This window comes from Tenrec ecaudatus, chromosome 17 (genome assembly GCF_050624435.1).
Source record: "Tenrec ecaudatus isolate mTenEca1 chromosome 17, mTenEca1.hap1, whole genome shotgun sequence".
NCBI classification, from domain to species: Eukaryota; Metazoa; Chordata; class Mammalia; order Afrosoricida; family Tenrecidae; genus Tenrec; species Tenrec ecaudatus.
In genome coordinates this window covers 72,257,417-72,275,316 of record NC_134546.1, presented here as the reverse complement: position 1 = coordinate 72,275,316, position 17,900 = coordinate 72,257,417, and the positions used below count along the sequence as shown (strand labels likewise).

At 44.9% G+C, this 17,900-nt stretch overlaps 1 pseudogene; it reads left to right on the top strand.

The window, feature by feature from the left end:
- Positions 1 to 979: 979 nt before the first annotated feature.
- On the top strand, positions 980 to 2,587 carry LOC142430270 (PC4 and SFRS1-interacting protein pseudogene; annotated as a pseudogene).
- The last annotated feature ends 15,313 nt before the right edge of the window (positions 2,588 to 17,900 follow it).

Sequence of the window (17,900 nt, the reverse complement as noted above, 5' to 3'; positions counted from 1 at the left end):
ACATATGGGCTGATGATCCAGAAGAAGAGGATATTGAGCCCTTAGAAACACCTGAGCAGATTAGCCAAACTATTCAAGTTGATATGCCAGGTGGGGCTGCATCAGTAGCATTACCTGAGGAAGATGCCTCACAAGATATTGCTGAGAGCACCCAGGAAACACCCTCACCACCCATTATTTCCGCTACACCTTTCACTAAAATTAAGTCCCAGAAACCTCCTAAAGGTGAAGTTGAGAGGATTATCCAAGAAGAAGTGTGCTACACACATAAAGACCTGCTCGAGTTCTCAAATATGTACAAACAAAAGCCTGGAGAATACCCCTGGGAATGGTTACTAAGGGTGTGGGATACTGGTGCACAAAATGTAATATTAGACTGGTCTGAGTTTCTGGATATGGGACCCCTAAGCACAGACTCTTCTTTCAATGTCTCTGCGAGATAGGCTAAAAAAGGATCTAAGTCTTTATTTGGTTGGTTCAATGAAGCATGGACTGCCAGATGGCCTAGATTAGACCAACTTGAAGTACCTGACCTGCCTTGGTACACTGTAGAGGAAGGCATCCAAAAGCTTAGAGAAATTGGTATGTTAGAATGGATCTATCAAGATATTCCCAGAGATCCAAAAAGGGGGTGTCCTGAAGACATACTCCTTACCACAACCATAAGGAACAAGTTTGTGAAGTGGGCCCCAGCATCTCTTAAGACTCCTGTAATTGCTATTCTATGTGCACCAGGATTAACAGCGAGCACTTCCCTAATGAACTCCGACATTTGCCCACAATGGGGCTGATTGGTCCCCGTGATGGGAGAGGGCAGGTGTCAGCACTGAATCAACAGAGACAGGGTGGGCGTGGTTATAATAGACAAGAAGTTTTCAACAATAATCAAAGCCTCCTCCCGCCCGGCCCTGCCTCGACGCCCGTCCACCCTCCGCGGCTGCTCGCTGGGCTCTGGACCCCCTGCGTCGCCCCCCCAAACATGACGCACGATTTCAAACCTGGAGACCTCATCTTCGCCAAGATGAAAGGCTATCCTCATCGGCCGGCTCGAGTAGATGAAGTTCCTGATGGAGCTGTCAAGCCGCCCACAAACAAACTACCCATTTTCTTTTTTGGAACTCATGAGACTGCATTTCTAGCCCCAAAAGATATATTTCCTTACTCTGAAAATAAGGAAAAATATGGCAAGCCAAATAAACAAAAAGGTTTTAATGAAGATTTATGGGAAATAGATAACAACCCAAAAGTGAAATTTTCAAGTCGGCAGGCCTCGACGAAGCAATCTACCACATCTTCTGCTGTTGACACCGAAGAAAAGGAAACTAGTCTAGTTTCCAAGGAGGATTCTGACCGGGAAGAAAAGGGCAGCAAGGAGGATGTGACTAAAGAAACTGACAGAACTACCCCGAAAGCTGCCAGAAGAGGGGGAAAGAGGAAGGCAGGAAAGCAAGGAGAAAGCGAGGAAAGTGGAGCCGGTCACCAGCAGGAGCATCCGTCCATCTGAAAGCAAGTCCAAAGAGAGGAGGGCCTGCAGCTACGGAAGTCAAGATTCCAAAACCACGAGGCAGACCCAAAATGGTAAAACCGTCTTGCCCTTCAGTGAGTGACATGGGAACTGAAGAAGAGAAAAGTAAGAAAAAAGGGCACGAGGAAAAACAACCCAAAAAGCAACTGAAAAAGGAAGAAGTGGGCCAGAAGGAAGAAGATAAACCAAGAAAAGAGCCAGACAAAAAAGAAGGGAAGAAAGAAGTAGAATCAAAACGGAAAAATATACCCAAAGCAGGGGTTGCGTCTACGTCTGATTCTGAAGAAGGGGATGATCAAGAAGGGGAAAAGAAGAGAAAAGGTGGACGGAGCTTTCCGATTGCTCCCCGGAGAAACGTGCTGAAAGGGCAGCATGAGAAGGAAGCTACAGACCGGAAACGCAAGCAGGAGGAGCAAATGGAGACTGAGCAGCAGAATAAAGATGAAGGAAAGAAGCCAGAAGTTAAGAAAGTGGAGAAGAAGCGAGAAACATCAATGGATTCTCGGCTTCAAAGGATACATGCTGAAATTAAAAATTCACTCAAAATTGATAATCTCGACGTGGACAGATGTATTGAGGCCTTGGATGAACTTGCTTCACTTCAGGTCACGATGTAACAAGCTCAGAAACACACAGAGATGATTACAACACTGAAAAAAATACGGCGACTCAAAGTTAGTCAGGTTATCATGGAAAAGTCTACAATGATGTACAACAAGTTTAAGAATATGTTTTTGGTGGGTGAAGGAGACTCTGTGATCACACAAGTGCTGAATAAATCTCTTGCTGAACAAAAACAGCATGAGGAAGCGAATAAAACCAAAGATCAAGGAAAGAAAGGGCCAAACAAAAAGACAGAAAAGGAGCAAACAGGTCCCAAGACGGTAAACGGAGGCTCGGAGGCACAGGACAGTGGGCAGCCCCAGCACAATGGTGACAGCAGTGAAGAAAGCAAAGACCACCACGAGGCTAGTGCTAAGAAAAATGATTGAGTGGACAGACAGTGCCTGCCGCCCTCTCCATTGAGAAAATAAAACCTCATCCTCCTTGCCACCACCCCCTTCTCTGTCCTACAGGACGGCTAGCGGAGAGATGCGGAGCGATCTCTGAGCGTCCACACTCGGTAACTAGGTGGGAGCACGTGGAACGCTGGAACCTGAGGCATCTGTAATGGTTTTCATGGGAAATATTTAGACTGCTGAGAAATGAAAGTTTTAAATTTTTATAAACATAGGTTTTGATGTGAAAAATTTGTTTTGGGAGGACAAAATTCCATTATCTTTGTTTAAAATTAAAACATTATTGCTAATTATACTATTTGTGCAGTATTAACAGCTATAATAAACAGTAAAAGTGTGGGTGGGAAGGGGGGGGAACCATTTAGAAACCGTTAAGCTGCTTTTCCAGACATTAAGGTTGTAGCATATTTTCAATTAGTGTGTGTAAGTTAATGTGTAATTGATAGTAAAGTTACATTTTTAAAAGTGATACCTGTATAATACCTTTCCTCCCCCACCGCCCTAGACTGTAGTTTTTGTGCAGTTTTTACATGTCATATTACCCAGATTGTCTCTTCACTACTGTACCTGGGTTCTGTAGAAGTGTGCAGCATTTTATTGGTAACTAAAGTGTTACTTCTATGTAAGTACTCACTCGTTTTATCAAAAGGTCATTTTAATCTTAGTCTACATTGTGCTACACTACCCTGCTTCTTTGTCACAATGTGTGAGCTGTATACCTTTTTGTATGACAACTTGATATCCAACCTAAGTGGAACTGACAGTTTTGTAGCTGGGAATTCAGTGAGATCTCATGACTCTTCCAGCAAAGGGCAAAGTGGGTATATACTGGAATGAATGACTGGCATTATGACTATTAACCACCCTCCCTGTAATCAACCATGTAAGATCCTTTATACGTACTATTAGCTAAAATTGAAAACTAAATGATAAAAGTTTATTTTTGAGGAATGTCTCAAGCTTGCTTTTTTAAAGTCACAATCATTAAGGAATTCATTGAAAAATATATATTTTTTAAATTTGGAAATCAATGCCTAATGCTTATGCAATAAATAAAAATACTATATAAAATGTAACCTATTTGAAAATATGACTTTAGAAGGTTATTTTTACGTTAATTTCTACATCATGTATGAGAGGGATTACAAAGCGTACACACACAGTAGAGTACACAGATGGCTTGAAGGCAGCTGTCGGTGACTTAGTGCTTTGTATGTGCACGGGGCTGCCAGGTCAAGCTAACGTTAACATTCAGTGTAAGGCTGCATTAACTGAAGGTTGTTCGCGTTCTAATTTGACTATTTGGGTTAGAGGGTTGTTGTTCAACAGCTTGAAAGGCACTTCACATTTTCTAATAAGATCATGGGGAAATGGGGTAAAGAGTTAGAATGGTAGCTCTGTGGTTTATAAGCTGCCCCACCGACTGTGGGTGGTAAACACTGTATATTTTAAGCTCATGGCTAGTTGTTTTAACTACAGATGAAAAGTTTGAGCCTTCAATCATTGGATTTTTACATTCGAATAGTCTTATTAACAATGAATCCAGGGCCTGCTGTTTGGTGGAGCTCTGCTATATTACTAGATATATTTGGATTTGGACAGATTTGTTCTAGTTAAGCCATAAATGTCAATGTGTAAACTTGAAAGAAATGAAATAGATGGGAAGCCTACTAAATATTCATGTGATCTGTACAGGCAAAAGAATGGTAGATCAGGTGAACAGCAGAATAGAGAGTCACGATCGCTCAATCAATTCCCAGATCTGAGCCAGTTTACAGACCCACAACCCCGTGAATGAAGGGGAGGTCATGTCTCTTGTAAGGAGGATCCTGCCACATCACTGAAGGTTTATACTGTTAGTCTTTCTTCTAGCCTTCCCCAAAGGGACCTGCGGCCTTTCACAAGAGTGACTGTTCATTGGGGGAAAAGGAAATAATCAAACTTTTCGGGGATTACTAGACACAGGCTCAGAACTGACACTAATTCCAGGAGACCCAAAATGTTTCGAAGGCCCACCAGTCAGAGTGGGGGCTTATGGAGGTCAAGTTATTAATGGAGTTTTAGCTCAGGTATGCCTCACTGTGGGTCCAGTGGGCCCCCGGACCCATCCTGTGGTTATTTCCCCAGTTCCAGAATGCATCATTGGAATAGACATACTTAGTAACTGGCAGAACTCCCATATCGGATCCCTAAAATGTGGAATAAGGGCTATCATGGTAGGAAAGGCCAAGTGGACACCATTAGAATTGCCATTACCTAGGAAAATAGTGAACCAAAAGCAATACCGCATTCCTGGAGGGATTTCAGAGATCAGTGCCACCATCAAAGACTTGGATGATGCAGGGGTGGTGATTCCTACTACATCCCCATTTAATTCCCCAATTTGGCCTGTAAAGAAGACAGATGGACCCTGGAGAATGACAGTGGATTATCATAAACTTAACCAGGTCGTGACTCCAATTGCAGCTGCTGTCCCAGATGTGATTACATTGCTTGAGAAAATTAATACTTCTCCTGGTACATGGTATGCAGCTATTGATCTGGCTAATGCCTTCTTCTCCATACCAGTCTCAAAGGACCACCAGAAGCAGTTTGCCTTCAGCTGGCAGGGGCAACAATATACTTTCACAACTCTCCCCCAGGGGTACATCAACTCTTCTGCCCTGTGCCACAATTTAGTCCGAAGGGACCTTGACCACCTGTCTATTCCACAAAATGTCACACTGGTCTATTATATTGATGACATTATGCTGATTTTACCCACTAAGGAGGATGTATCAGAGACTCTAGATTCATTGGTACAATATCTGTGTACAAGGGGTTGGGAAATTAACCCAAGAAAGATTCAGGTCCCCTCCACATCAGCAAAATTTCTAGGGGTCCAGTGGTGTGGGGCATGTCAAGATATTCCTACTAAAGTGAAGGATAAGCTATTACATTTAGCTCCCCCAACAACTAAAAAAGAGGCACAACACCTAGTGGGCCTTTTCGGATTTTGGAGGCAACATACTCCTCACTTGGGTGTTCTACTTCGACCTATTTATCAAGTGACACGAAAAGCCTCCATTTTTGAGTGGGGCCCAGAACAAGAAAAGGCTTTTCAACAAGTTCAGGCTGCCATGCAAGCTGCTTTGCCACTGGGACCATATGATCCAGTTGACCCAATGGTGCTAGAGGTGTCAGTTGTAGATAAAGACGCAGTGTGGATTCTTTGGCAGACCCCTATTGGTGAATCACAGCGTAGACCACTGGGATTTTGGAGTAAAGTCTTGCCATCCTCTGCAAGCAACTACTCCCCCTTTGAAAAACAGCTGTTGGCCTGTTACTGGGCCTTGGTGGAGACTGAACGCCTCACCATGGGCCACCAAGTCACCATGAGGTCTGAATTACCTATCATGAACTGGGTATTGTCTGACCCACGTAATCATAAAGTTGGATGTGCGCAGCAACACTCCATTGTTAAATGGAAGTGGTATATACGAGATCAGGCCAAAGCAGGACCTGAAGGAACAAGTAAGCTGCATGAAGAAGTGGCCCAAATGCCAACAGTCTCCACTCCTGTCACATTGCCTCCTTTCTCCCAGTCTGCACCTATTGCCTCCTGGGGAGTTCCTTACCATACTTTAAGTGAATACCAAAAAAGTCATGCTTGGTTTACGGATGACTCTGCACGATATGCAGGTGCCACTCGTAAGTGGACAGCAGCAGCACTACAGCCCCTTTCTGGGATCTCCCTAAAGGACAGTGGTGAAGGGAAATCTTCCCAATGGGCAGAAATTCGAGCAGCGCACCTGGCCGTTCAGTTTGCATATAAGGAAAAATGGCCAGATATGAGATTATATACTGATTCATGGGCTGTGGCTAATGGCTTGGCTGGATGGTCAGGGAATTGGAAGGGTCATGATTGGAAAATTGGTGACAAGGAGGTGTGGGGAAGAGGTATGTGGACAGACCTCCCTGAATGGGCCAAGAAAGTAAATTGGATCTCCCGTGAACGCTCACCAAAGGATTACGTCTGAAGGGGAGGACTTTAATAATCAAGTGGATAAGATGACACGCGCTGTGGAGACTGGTCCTCCTCTTTCCTCTGCCACCCGTTATCGCCCAATGGGCACATGAACAAAGTGGACATGGCGGCAGGGATGGAGGTTATGCATGGGCACAGCAACATAGACTTCCATTCACCAAGGCTGACTTGGCCACTGCCACTGCTGAGTGTCCAATTTGCCAGCAACAGAAACCAACATTAAGTCCAAGATATGGGACAATTCCTCCGGGAGATCAACCAGCAACTTGGTGGCAGGTTGATTACATAGGACCACTTCCATCATGGAGGGGACAGCGTTTTGTTCTTACTGGAATAGACACCCACTCGGGATATGGATTTGCCTTCCCTGCACGTGATGCTTCTGCCAAAACTACTATTCGTGGACTTACAGAATGCCTCATCCACCAGCATGGCATCTCACATAGCATTGCTTCAGATCAAGGAACTCACTTTACAGCAAATGCAATGCGGCAATGGGTCCATTCCCATGGAATACACTGGTCGTATCATGTTCCTCATCATCCTGAAGCTGCTGGCTCGATAGAACGATGGAATGGGCTCCCAAAGACACAATTACGGCGCCAACTAAGTGTCAACAACTTGCAGGGCTGGGGCAATGTTCTCCAGGAAGCTGTATACGCTCTAAACCAGCAGCCAATATATGGTGCTGTGTCTCCAATAGCCAGAATTCATGGGTCCAGGAACCAAGGGGTGGAAGCTGGAGTGGCACCACTCCCTATTACTCCTAGTGATCCCCTTGCAGCATTTTTGCTTCCTGTCCCAGCAACCCTGTGTTCCACAGGCCTGGAGGTCCTGGTCTCGAAGAAAGGAACTCTCCCACCTGGAAACACAGCACGGATTCCACTGAACTGGCAGCTGAGAATGCCCCCTGGGCACTTTGGACTTCTCATGCCTTTGGATCAACAGGTCAGGAAGAGTGTCACTGTACTAAGTGGTGTGATTGATCCTGATTACCAAGGAGAAATTGGACTGGTACTACATAATGGAGGTAAAGAAGAATATGTCTGGAATCCAGGAGATCCCATAGGCCGACTCTTAGTATTACCATGCCCTGTTATTAAAGTAAACGGTAAGTTGCAGCAACCCAATCCTAACAGGACTTATAATGACCCAGACCCCTCAGGAATGAAAGTCTGGGTCACCCCGCCAGGCCAAAAACCACAGCCAGCTGAGGTGCTTGATGAGGGAAAAGGAAATACAGAATGGGTAGCGGTAGAAGGTAGTTCTTTGTATCAATTACGACCACATGATCAATTGCAAAAGCGAGGCTTGTAATTGTCAATGTAGTTTCTTGGTATGTGATTATTGCGTATATTTCCTTTGTTCAAGTATGTTATATCAGATATAATTTGACTGTGTTTTCATTTATATGTATGATAGATGATAAGTGTAAGTGTGATTTCATTAATATCTGGAAATTATATAAGTATGTATTGGTAAAGAATTGTGTACAGGTGCTAGGCTGGCAAGGGGTGGATTGCTATAGCTTATTGTGCCAGCCTGGCAGATAAACTCAAGTAGGATCAACTGAAGGGCAGAGGGATAAATGGCTCGGTGAGCCTTATCTTGGTTGTTCTGTGCCTCAGTTTAAAGGGGTACACTACCTGTGGGATGCCTAGCCTGTGGACTGTGTGGCTGTAAGTTGAGGTCCCTTTAAGCCCACACGATTGGAATGTTCAACTCTGGAGCTGGGGACTGACAGTTGATGACAGTTGGGGACCTGCCTTGCTGTTTGCTGCCTGGGTATATATAGCCCAGCTCTCTCTACAGAAGGCGACTGGCAACTGGCAGCTCTCAAAACTTGAAGGACTGCTAGTGTCTCACTGCTTTATAATTTAACTCTTAATTTCTTGTATTATCTATCTGTATATTATTTAACGGTTTATTTCTTGAATTATATATCTATCTTTATAAATATATTTATATATAATTGCTAGCAATCTGGTTTGTCTAGAGAACCCTGTCCAATACAGTGGTGGCTTGTGTTTTGCTGAAATGCTGGAAGATATATCAGTGTTATATCAAGCTTCAGCAGGGTCAACCAAAGTGAGATTTCAGGAAAGCTTCCAGACTAAGAAGAGACAATGCAGAAGGATCCCTACCCCCTCTTCAGAGGAAGAAGCTGCTAAAACCTTATGCATAACTTTGAAGCATTGTTGAATACTGAAAGCCTAAGCAAAGGAAGTAGGAAATTGTTGAATCTACTGCCAGATGATGGGCCCTCAGATTCGAGGGCACCCAAAATGTGACCGAAGAGAGGCTGATTTCTTAGAGGGGAACCGGCCATGATGACGTGATTTGGGTAAAGCATCTGGGAGTGGAGCCGTCAGGATCTTCATTTGCTGATGGGCCATGACTTAAGGTAAAGAGTAACAGCTGCAAAAGAACGGAAAGGCTGCTGGGGACTTTAGTGGCTAGGGAAAGGAAAGTGCCACTCCAGTCCTAGCCCAGACAGCCTCCCCATATGGGGTATCATATATTAGGTCTTACGGAGACAAGAGACAGACAGAGACCTTTAACTTATAGATTTATTGAGGGATGTGAAGTTTGTAGGGAACAGGATATCAAAGGAAAATAGGTGAAAGGATAGAAAGATTAAGAAAGGCTAGAGCTGGCCCTTCATCTAAAGCCAAGAATTAGCTACACGAGTATAAGCTGAGTTTTTCAGCACATTTTTTATGCTGAAAAAGCCCTTCTCAGCTTATACTGAAGTGAGGGTCCCACTTACGTACTGTCTGGTGCAACCCAATTTCTCCTGCTCATCTGCAAGTGCCTGCAGCCTCTGTGGGTGGTCCATGACTGTGGATATCACTGCTCTTTGCTCCTGCACACCGGAAGCCTGTGTTGTCTGTGCCATACTGGACGTGAAAATGTCCACTCCTGTGTGCTGGTACCAAAGGCGCACTGCATCCTTGTCATATGAATGTTGGATACGGCCGCTCTTCTTCTCCCACTCTTCTCCTGGGCTTGACCAATGACATAGCCTTACAGTCTTACCTGTGCTTCATCACACACCTTTGCTCCACCCAAGCATTGCTGAATACAAGTACTGGCATATCTCTGGTTTTGGATACACAGTACGTTTATTTACAGTACTTATTTTACTTTTTATTTTATTATTAACTGCTACCTGGACCCAGTGTTGGCTATGCTTGCATAGAGATGCCTGTGTTAGGGCTCAGAATATATACATGCTGCATTGTGTACGCACTGTGTTACTGCATGTGCTGCATTAGCACTTCCCATGTCTATGTGGTAACACTGTGTATGCAGTAGCACAGGGCATACACAACGTGTGTTTATTATGAGCCCTAACACAGGCTGCTGTATGCAAAGTCATGTCATCATATTTTGGAATATCATCAGTCTGTCTTAGGCCTCAAGCTTTATAAGCTTCATTATGTACATGTAGTAATGCAGCGCATGTAGTAACATGGCATGTATAATGATTATTGATAACATATTGTTTTGGTTCACCCTCTTTTCCACTTAGAGCTAGTTTAATGCTTTTCATTGAAATATTCAAAAATATTTAACCTACTGATGCCTCAATTAATATAATTTTATTGGTATCTATTTTTATTTTGAAATTTACCAGTAGCTGTTGAATTTCCCAACCTCAGGTTATACTGGATTAAGTTTTCCAGTTTTTTGTGTAAAATTATGTGCCTCAGTTTATACTCGGGGCGGCTGATACTCGAGTATATAGGGTAAATGAAAAGGTGTAAAGTCCATGAGACCTGCTATTACATAAAGGACGAGAATAATAAAGGTTTAATAAAGACCCACAAACTAAAGCAGAATTTGGCAAGGAAGAGCTCTAATGTCTGCTGCAGAACCATCAAAAAGGGTGTAAGTGGGAGGGAGAGCAAGACTTAGGGGGAGAGAGGGGTGGGGGTTGTGAGAGGCAAGATAAGCCAGAGCAGCAGGAGGGTAGAAGGTACCCAGTCCAAGCAAGAGCAAAGTATCAAATCGGGTATTTAAGTCTGTGGGATGTCTCTAACTCTTAGACAGGAGAGTTCCCCCACATCTTTCTGGTTGGTGTGGATAACTCCAATGGGCTGGGTGCTGGCTTCTGTGAGCTGACATCACTTAATTGGGCGGGAAGATGGGCAGTTAGCTTTGTAAAGAAGAAACATCTATTCTGTCCTTAGTAAACGCTGCCAACAGACCCTACAAGTGGGTCTCGCCCTTCCACAGAGACCTGTAAGATTTCCCCAAGAAAGACTGGACCTCCTTTGGCTGAGTTCAAGGTTGAACCCCATCTTTCTAGAGCTGGGCCTGTCTCTTCTTTGACTTTCCAGCTGCCAAGTTGTTTACTAATAGCCACCAAAGTGGGCCATCTCCCTTAAGGACCCCAGTCCTGGAAGGGCTTAGCCCAGGAACCTGGGAATGCCAATCACGTTTCCATGCATGGTGGTTGCTCTGGAATATCACTTCAACACAAACAAGGCTGAGTGTGCTCCCTGTGGCCACACACCAGCTGAAGCAAAGAGCCAGGGAGGTTCTAGACCTGGACTTTGGGGTCTCCCCCGGCCCCACTCCTGGGAGAAGGTACCGCACAGGTGACAAGACTTAGTAAACCTCAGAAGGAAGCCCTAACGTTTTGTGCATCAGCTGCAGCCACTTGCTTCCTGAGACGCAAGGCTCACCTTTGAGCTGAAGAGCTGCAAGGAGTCTGGAGAAGGCACCACTGTGCGCAAAGGAAGCAATGGAGGGGGTTAGCAAAAACCCACATGATAACGAACTTGGGAACCCCGAAGACAAGACCCCCAGCCTGGGATTACCCCTTTCTACAGCGGGGATTCCCACCAGGAGACCAAACCAATCCAAAAGCTGGGATGGGATCAACCTCCTGGGACATGCGCTCACCTCTCATCACAAGGGGCACCGCCTGGGGAAAGGGAGGAGGAGAGAATGGGCGCTTGCACCCCAGCAGGGCTGCTGATTGCACCAGGGTACCCCAAAGTGGTCGCCTCCGACAAACAAGTCCCTGGAGACGAACGCCCCTCATCTGGGAGCACGGGATACACAGTGGTGAGGTTGCGGGCACTTCTCTGACACCACGTGCAGCGGACAGTAAGTAGGAGCCGCCCAAAAAGCCTCACTTCTGGCTTGGACACCGCCGCTTCTGCCCCGTCTCCGAAAGACCTGGGGTGGGAGGAGCCGGCGGGGTCAGAGTCCCCGCCTTTACTTCACCTTTGAGGCGGCTCTGGACCTGCCCATTGCCCAGGCAACACAAACCCAGGTGCCTGGCGATGCGGGGAGGGGCAGTGCCATTTGGGCCTTGGGCGGGGCCTGGGCGGGGCTTCGGTGTGGGGCGGGGCCTGAGCCACGGAGAGGAGGTTGGGCAACAATGGGCCCTCAGCCCTGGCTGAGCCTGCAGCTTTAAAGGCTCAGGTAATGATGGCCGAGGCACCTGCGGGCAGAAACAGTACTTTCCCCAGCATGGAGAGAGTACTGTCCGTCCAGGATTGGTGGGCACAGGCACGTCCGGAGGTCCGAGCCCCTAGCCAGGTAAGGGAGGCTGTTGGTGATTGGTGCACTCAGGCATGTCTGCGCCCCTAGCCAGGCCAGGGAACACCTAGTTCCTGGACGAGCGCACACGTGGCTGAGTGCAAGGTCCGGAGAGAGTTGCATCAGCCAACGCTGATCAGCTCCGCATAGGGTGGGTGTTTATTGATTTGGCCAGACACTTTCTTCCTGAATTGCTAATTAACAAAATTCTAAGAATTGGGGAAGCATGCCCTCCACCCACCACTTTTCTGTCAGTTTGTCTCTCTCTCATGGCTTGTTTGTTGTTGTGATTCAAATGCAAAGTTGTTTCAAATGCAAGCAGGGTCACCCAGAGCGAAGAGTTTTGAGCAGAACTTCCAGACTAAGAAGAACTATGAAGAATGCATCAGTTGCCACTCGGGGGCATGAGCTTCACTTCCAGGCCCCTCCCTCCAGGAGTCCCTTATTACCTCCAGGCCCGCCCCTTCAGAGATACCCCACCCTTACCCAGGTGATGCAACTTCCTGCCGAACCCACTTCCTCTGACTGAGAAGGTCTGTGCGAGGGTCTCACGAGGGTAAGTGAGTCTCTATGCTGTTCCTAGGCTCCGAGTCTCCTACCGGCTCGGCATCCCCAGCTGCGCCCTGATTCCCACGGATATTATAGTTCCTGCATCCTCTCTGCCTGCGTTCCAGGTCGCCGCGACCCCCTGGGATATTTCCAGTTAAATCCTTTCTGAGCTGGGGCTCTGCCTTTGACATTGGGAATATGCTGGTCCCCTTTTCCTGCTAAAATCCCCTTATTCACCCTCACCCCTCATGCCAGAAATGCCGATTGTGGATGGGTTCTTGCCTGGGGTCCGTTCCCTCCATGTCAGGTCGCGGGCATGAGAGCAGGGGACCCCAGAGTAGTGGCCTTCACTGAAAGGAGAGGCCAGCCTTGCAGTCATCAGGCCACTCCACTGATGACCGAGGTCTTTTATTAGACGAGCTTAATTTCTCAGCACCTTTCTTTTCAAAAGGGTACAATAGCCGTTACAGCGGTAAATCCCCGCCTGGATTAAGTCCTCACTTGGATTGTGTAAAGGCAAAACTGAAGTACAAGGAGGAAGACGGCCAGGACAAGGGAGAGCAGAAACAAATAGCTTTGTTAGGTGGGAGGAGCTCCCAGGCGAGGTTCCATGACCTAGGCCAACAGGTCAGGGAAGTCATACTCAGCAGCTGGGGGAGAGGGTTTTTAAAGAGGTGGTGAGGAATGTATGGCAATTAGCATATGGGGTCTGGAAACTGGGAGACTTGCTTGTGGACTCCTTGCGGCTTTCTTTGAACCAGGACCTGCTTTAGCTTAGTCCAAAAGGGGGCTGCCTAGTTCAGACCTGGCCCAAACATTCCAAACTTATTAATATTGGTAAGGGGCGACCTTTTCTGTCTTAACTACTTCCTGCTGAGATGGATATTAAGAGTTGGAAGGTTTGGGGGCCAGGTCAGTCGGCAGCGAACTGTAAGGGTGAAGAAGCTGATTGAAGGTCAGGTAGGAGATATCTTTCATCTGTTCCTGCAAGTATCTATAAACACACAAAGCTAAAAGCAAAAGTACACAGTTTATCATCAGAGGCCCGAAGAATAGCATAACCCAGGCCATGGCAGGACTTTGAAGCCATGAGAAGTTGGTGGTGCTCCACTGCCGTTTCCTGATTTTATCGGCCATGGTGTGGATTGCCTTAACATTTTAACTATGCCCGATTCATTAATATAATAACAAGTCTTTATTTAGAAGCATGCATGTTCCTCTTTTATCTGCTGTTAATAAGTCAAGAGCTTAGCGATTTTGTAGGGTGACTTGTGCTAAGGATGTTAACTGCCTTTGGAGGGAGATGAAGGTTATCAGTTTGATGTTTTTTTGCAATGGATGATGGCTACTTTTGCTGGCGGCTGAAGAGCCTGTAAGAGATTAACTATTAAGTTACCATTTACTATGGGGGCCCCTTTGGTAGTCAGAAAATCCCAGCTTCTTTCAGATAGTGGCGTGACAGTGAGCTATAAGGAATGCATAATTAGCATCAGAATATATATTAGCCGTTTTTTTTTTACCTTTAGCTAGATGGAGAGCTCAAGTTTGAGCCACAAGTTTCGCTTTTTAAGAAGTAGTTTTTATTGGGAGGCATGCAGCTTTCCAGAATTGTTCAAGTGAGAGGACAACATACGCAGCCTGCTTTTGCCCCTGGGTATCTATGACAGAACTGCCATCAACAAAGTTAGAATCGGGTTAGGATACAGTTTATCAGAGTCTGATTCAGGCAGTGTTAGTGCCTCAACTGCCTGGGGGCAGGTGTGACCACTAAGTTACAGTGAGCCTAGGAGCTGAGGCAAGAGGGTTGGTGGGTTTAAAGAGGAAACCTGGTGCAGGGTTATGTTAGGGTTTTCCATAAACATGCGATAGGTTTTTCTGCAAGCGGCTTGGAGACAGCAACAACAGACTCGATGTGAGAGGAGGTTCTGCAGCCTGTGGGGTAGGCTTTTCCTGGGTTAACTTTAGGGCTTTTTGGGTAAGGGCGGTGGCTGCTGCCAGGACCTGGAGGCAGGGTTGCCAATCCTGACTGTCATATCTAGTGCTTAGACAGACAAGCTACAGGGCATAGAGTGGGCCCCAGGGGCTGAGCCAGGATTCCAACTGCTATACCTTGTTGTTTGCCTGTGTAGAGTAAAAAGGTTTGGCAGGGTTTAGTAGATTCAGGGGTGGGGGTGAAGGAGGGCGTGTTGTGTTTGTTAAAGTCAGCTTTAACTTAGAGTTACACTCTGAGTGGTGGGGGTGGGCACAGGCTTAAAAAGCAGCAGAATGAGATAGGTGTGTCTTGAAGTTAAGGGAGTTGGGCTGTGTCTGTTTTAGAACTGTTTTAGGAGGGGCTGCAAGTAAAGGCAAAGGAATGTTGACAAGCTGGGTTAAGGGGGGGTGGTGAAAAAGGTATAGGGAGGGAGGGGAAAAAAGAGGACTTGATGCAAAGTGCTTAAGTGGAGAGCAAATGCTTTGAAAATGATTGGGGCAAAGAATGTACAGATGTGCTTTATACAATTGATGTATGTATATGTATGGATTGTGATAAGAGTTGTATGAGTCCCTAATAAAATGTTAAAAAAAGAGAGAAAAAAGGGTACAGTGGAAGGGGGAAATGTGGGATAATAGAGTATAGGGGTTGGGAGCTACTGGGTGTTTGGGGATAACAGCTTCATTAATGGGGTGCACGTCCTGAACCAAATGATAAGTATCATTTGGTGTTTTTTTTTTACTGGTAATATTGGAGTATTGCAGGGAGAGTGGGTAAGAATAATGAAGTTGATAGAAAGGAGGCATTGTATGACGGGTTAACATTGGGAAGCAATGGGGTCTGTAGGGACAGTTCTTCCAGGTCGGGTGAAAGAAGGGGAAGGATCAGAGGTGTTATGAGACCAAAAGTAAGGTGTAAGAAGGTTCCGAACTAATTTAAAATGTTTCTTCCCAACAGAGGGAGCGGGCACAAAGGGATTTAAGGAGGAATGCGTAAAGGGTCAGTACACCTGCGGCAGGTAGGCTTGCCATCAATATCCATGACTGAGATTGAGGAAGGATTGCTTAGCCCAGAATATGAGGGCAGGTCAGAAAAGATAGCTTCTGTGTAAGAAGGAAATGTACTCACCCAATACCTTGAGCTATACCCCAGGCTTGGCGAGGGTGACAGAAGTCCAGTCAGGGTCTCCTCAGACTTGGGCCAATCCCAGCAGGGCCAACGGTGGGTCAGGAATTGGCAGGACAGTCCCCCCACGTGGAGATTAAAAGGGTCTATCGCTTTTCCAAGGACAGTCGGATGTCCAGTGTCCGATTTAACCGCACCCGGGCAGGGTTTGGTTGGAGCTCCAGGTCTGGGGCACTTCTGTGACCAGTGCCCTTCTGTTGAAAATTTACCTTCTGTCCGAACCAGGCATCATGGGCTGACTGCCTGCTCCTCATGGCTGTTAAAACCTTAAATGCCATATTCGCTAAACCTTGGAACAAGGTTTGAGGGCCTTTCTTCAGCCTCTTTAAGCTTTTCATGTAAAGCATCAGTTAAGCAGCTTAAAAAGGTGACTGGATTCTCGTCAGGCTTTTGAGTGATCTTAAGATTTTCAAAATTGACTCCTATATGGGAAATGGCCTGATGCCAAGCCAGGGCACAATGAAGCATTTTATTATGGTGGGCATGTCTGTCCCTACCTGCTTGATTGTTAATTTGACGTCACCAAATGCAAAGGCAAAACTGAGGTACGCCTGTGATAGGGACATGTTGTTTATCATATATAAACATCTATAAACTGCTTTATTTTGCCAGCTACCATGAGTCAGATGCAAATGACTTACTAGTTTACTGGAAATGTTCCTGTGATTCCTGATTTTGTCTGTCTTACTTACCTTAGTTCCTTACACTTAGGTGAAACCTGAGAGAGAAGACAGCACTACATACGTAATTAGCAATGTGAGTTTCTTTATGGGTTAGTTTTGGGTTCAATTTAGGGTTGTAGAGTGTTAGAATAAGAGTCTGTATGTTAGGTTGGAATCTAGGTCCTGGAATTAATGTTCCCTGTTCAAGAACAAGAGTCAATGGATAGAAATAGAGCATAAGTGTCATGAGATAAGAGTCAGATGTTAGTGGACAGATTAAAGAGCGTTATATTTAGAATGTGTCCTTCCTAACAGCTTATGTTTAGAGTTGTGTAGGGCTTATGTATTATGGTGTAAAGATGTAGAGTTATGACTTTAACAGCGCAGTGTTGGAAGTTGGTTTCTCAATTTGAGACTTCCAAGTTAGCTCCTGATTTTAAAAATTGAGATAAATTAAGTAGGCTATTTTTTAAGTTGGTTGTGGGTATCAGGGAATGCTCAGGGTGTTAATAGACATTCTGGATGGTGAGGGGCTTTTCAGGTAGTTAGGGGTTCAGTGATTGAGGAAATTATCAGTGTGTTGTAAGGACGCTCAGCATGTTATGTGTAAGGGTTAATGGTTTGGCAGATGTTGTTTAGCAGTGAATGGTTTGTGAATTAGGTACCAAAAGTTATTTTTACATGTTGAAATGTAGCCTACAACATTTTTATATTTGTTAGCTATTTATGTCATATCTTGATTTTAATATAGATATGATTATTAATTTATTATTAGAATTTTAATTTCTCTTTGGAAGCCTCTTTTTTTCCTTAAAAATCTTATTCTGATTGCTCTTGTTTTAATATACAGTCCATTTCTAATATCTGGTGAAAGTGGATATTTTTGTTCTTTTTCTGAGCTGGGGTCATGTTGTTTCTCTTTCCTCTTAAGACATTTCTCATTCCTCTAATGACATTTTGACCTTTTTTTCTGCTTTAGGAATGTTTATTAGCATATTAACATGTTGAACTATATTTGTTTTATTTTAGATTTGTAGAATTTTCCCCCTTAATATTAAAACCCTTTGAATTTGTTTAGTATGTTTTGTGTGTCCATTTAGATAATTAAATCATTTTTCCATTAATTGCTTTATTACAATGCTTATTTTTCTTAAGTTAAATCAACTCTAGGACAGATTTCGATTAACGTGGTATATAATTATTTTAATGTGTTGTCTGACTCAGGTCCCAATATTTTTAACTTTTTCTTTTTAGTTATTTTTTAACAACTTTTTCAAGTAGATTCATTATCAATATTGGGCTACAGTTTACATGAAATATCATTATCTGACCTTGGTATCAGGTTCTTACTGGTCTCATAGAAAATGTTAGTAAGTGTATTCTCACAAACAAGGTTAATGAT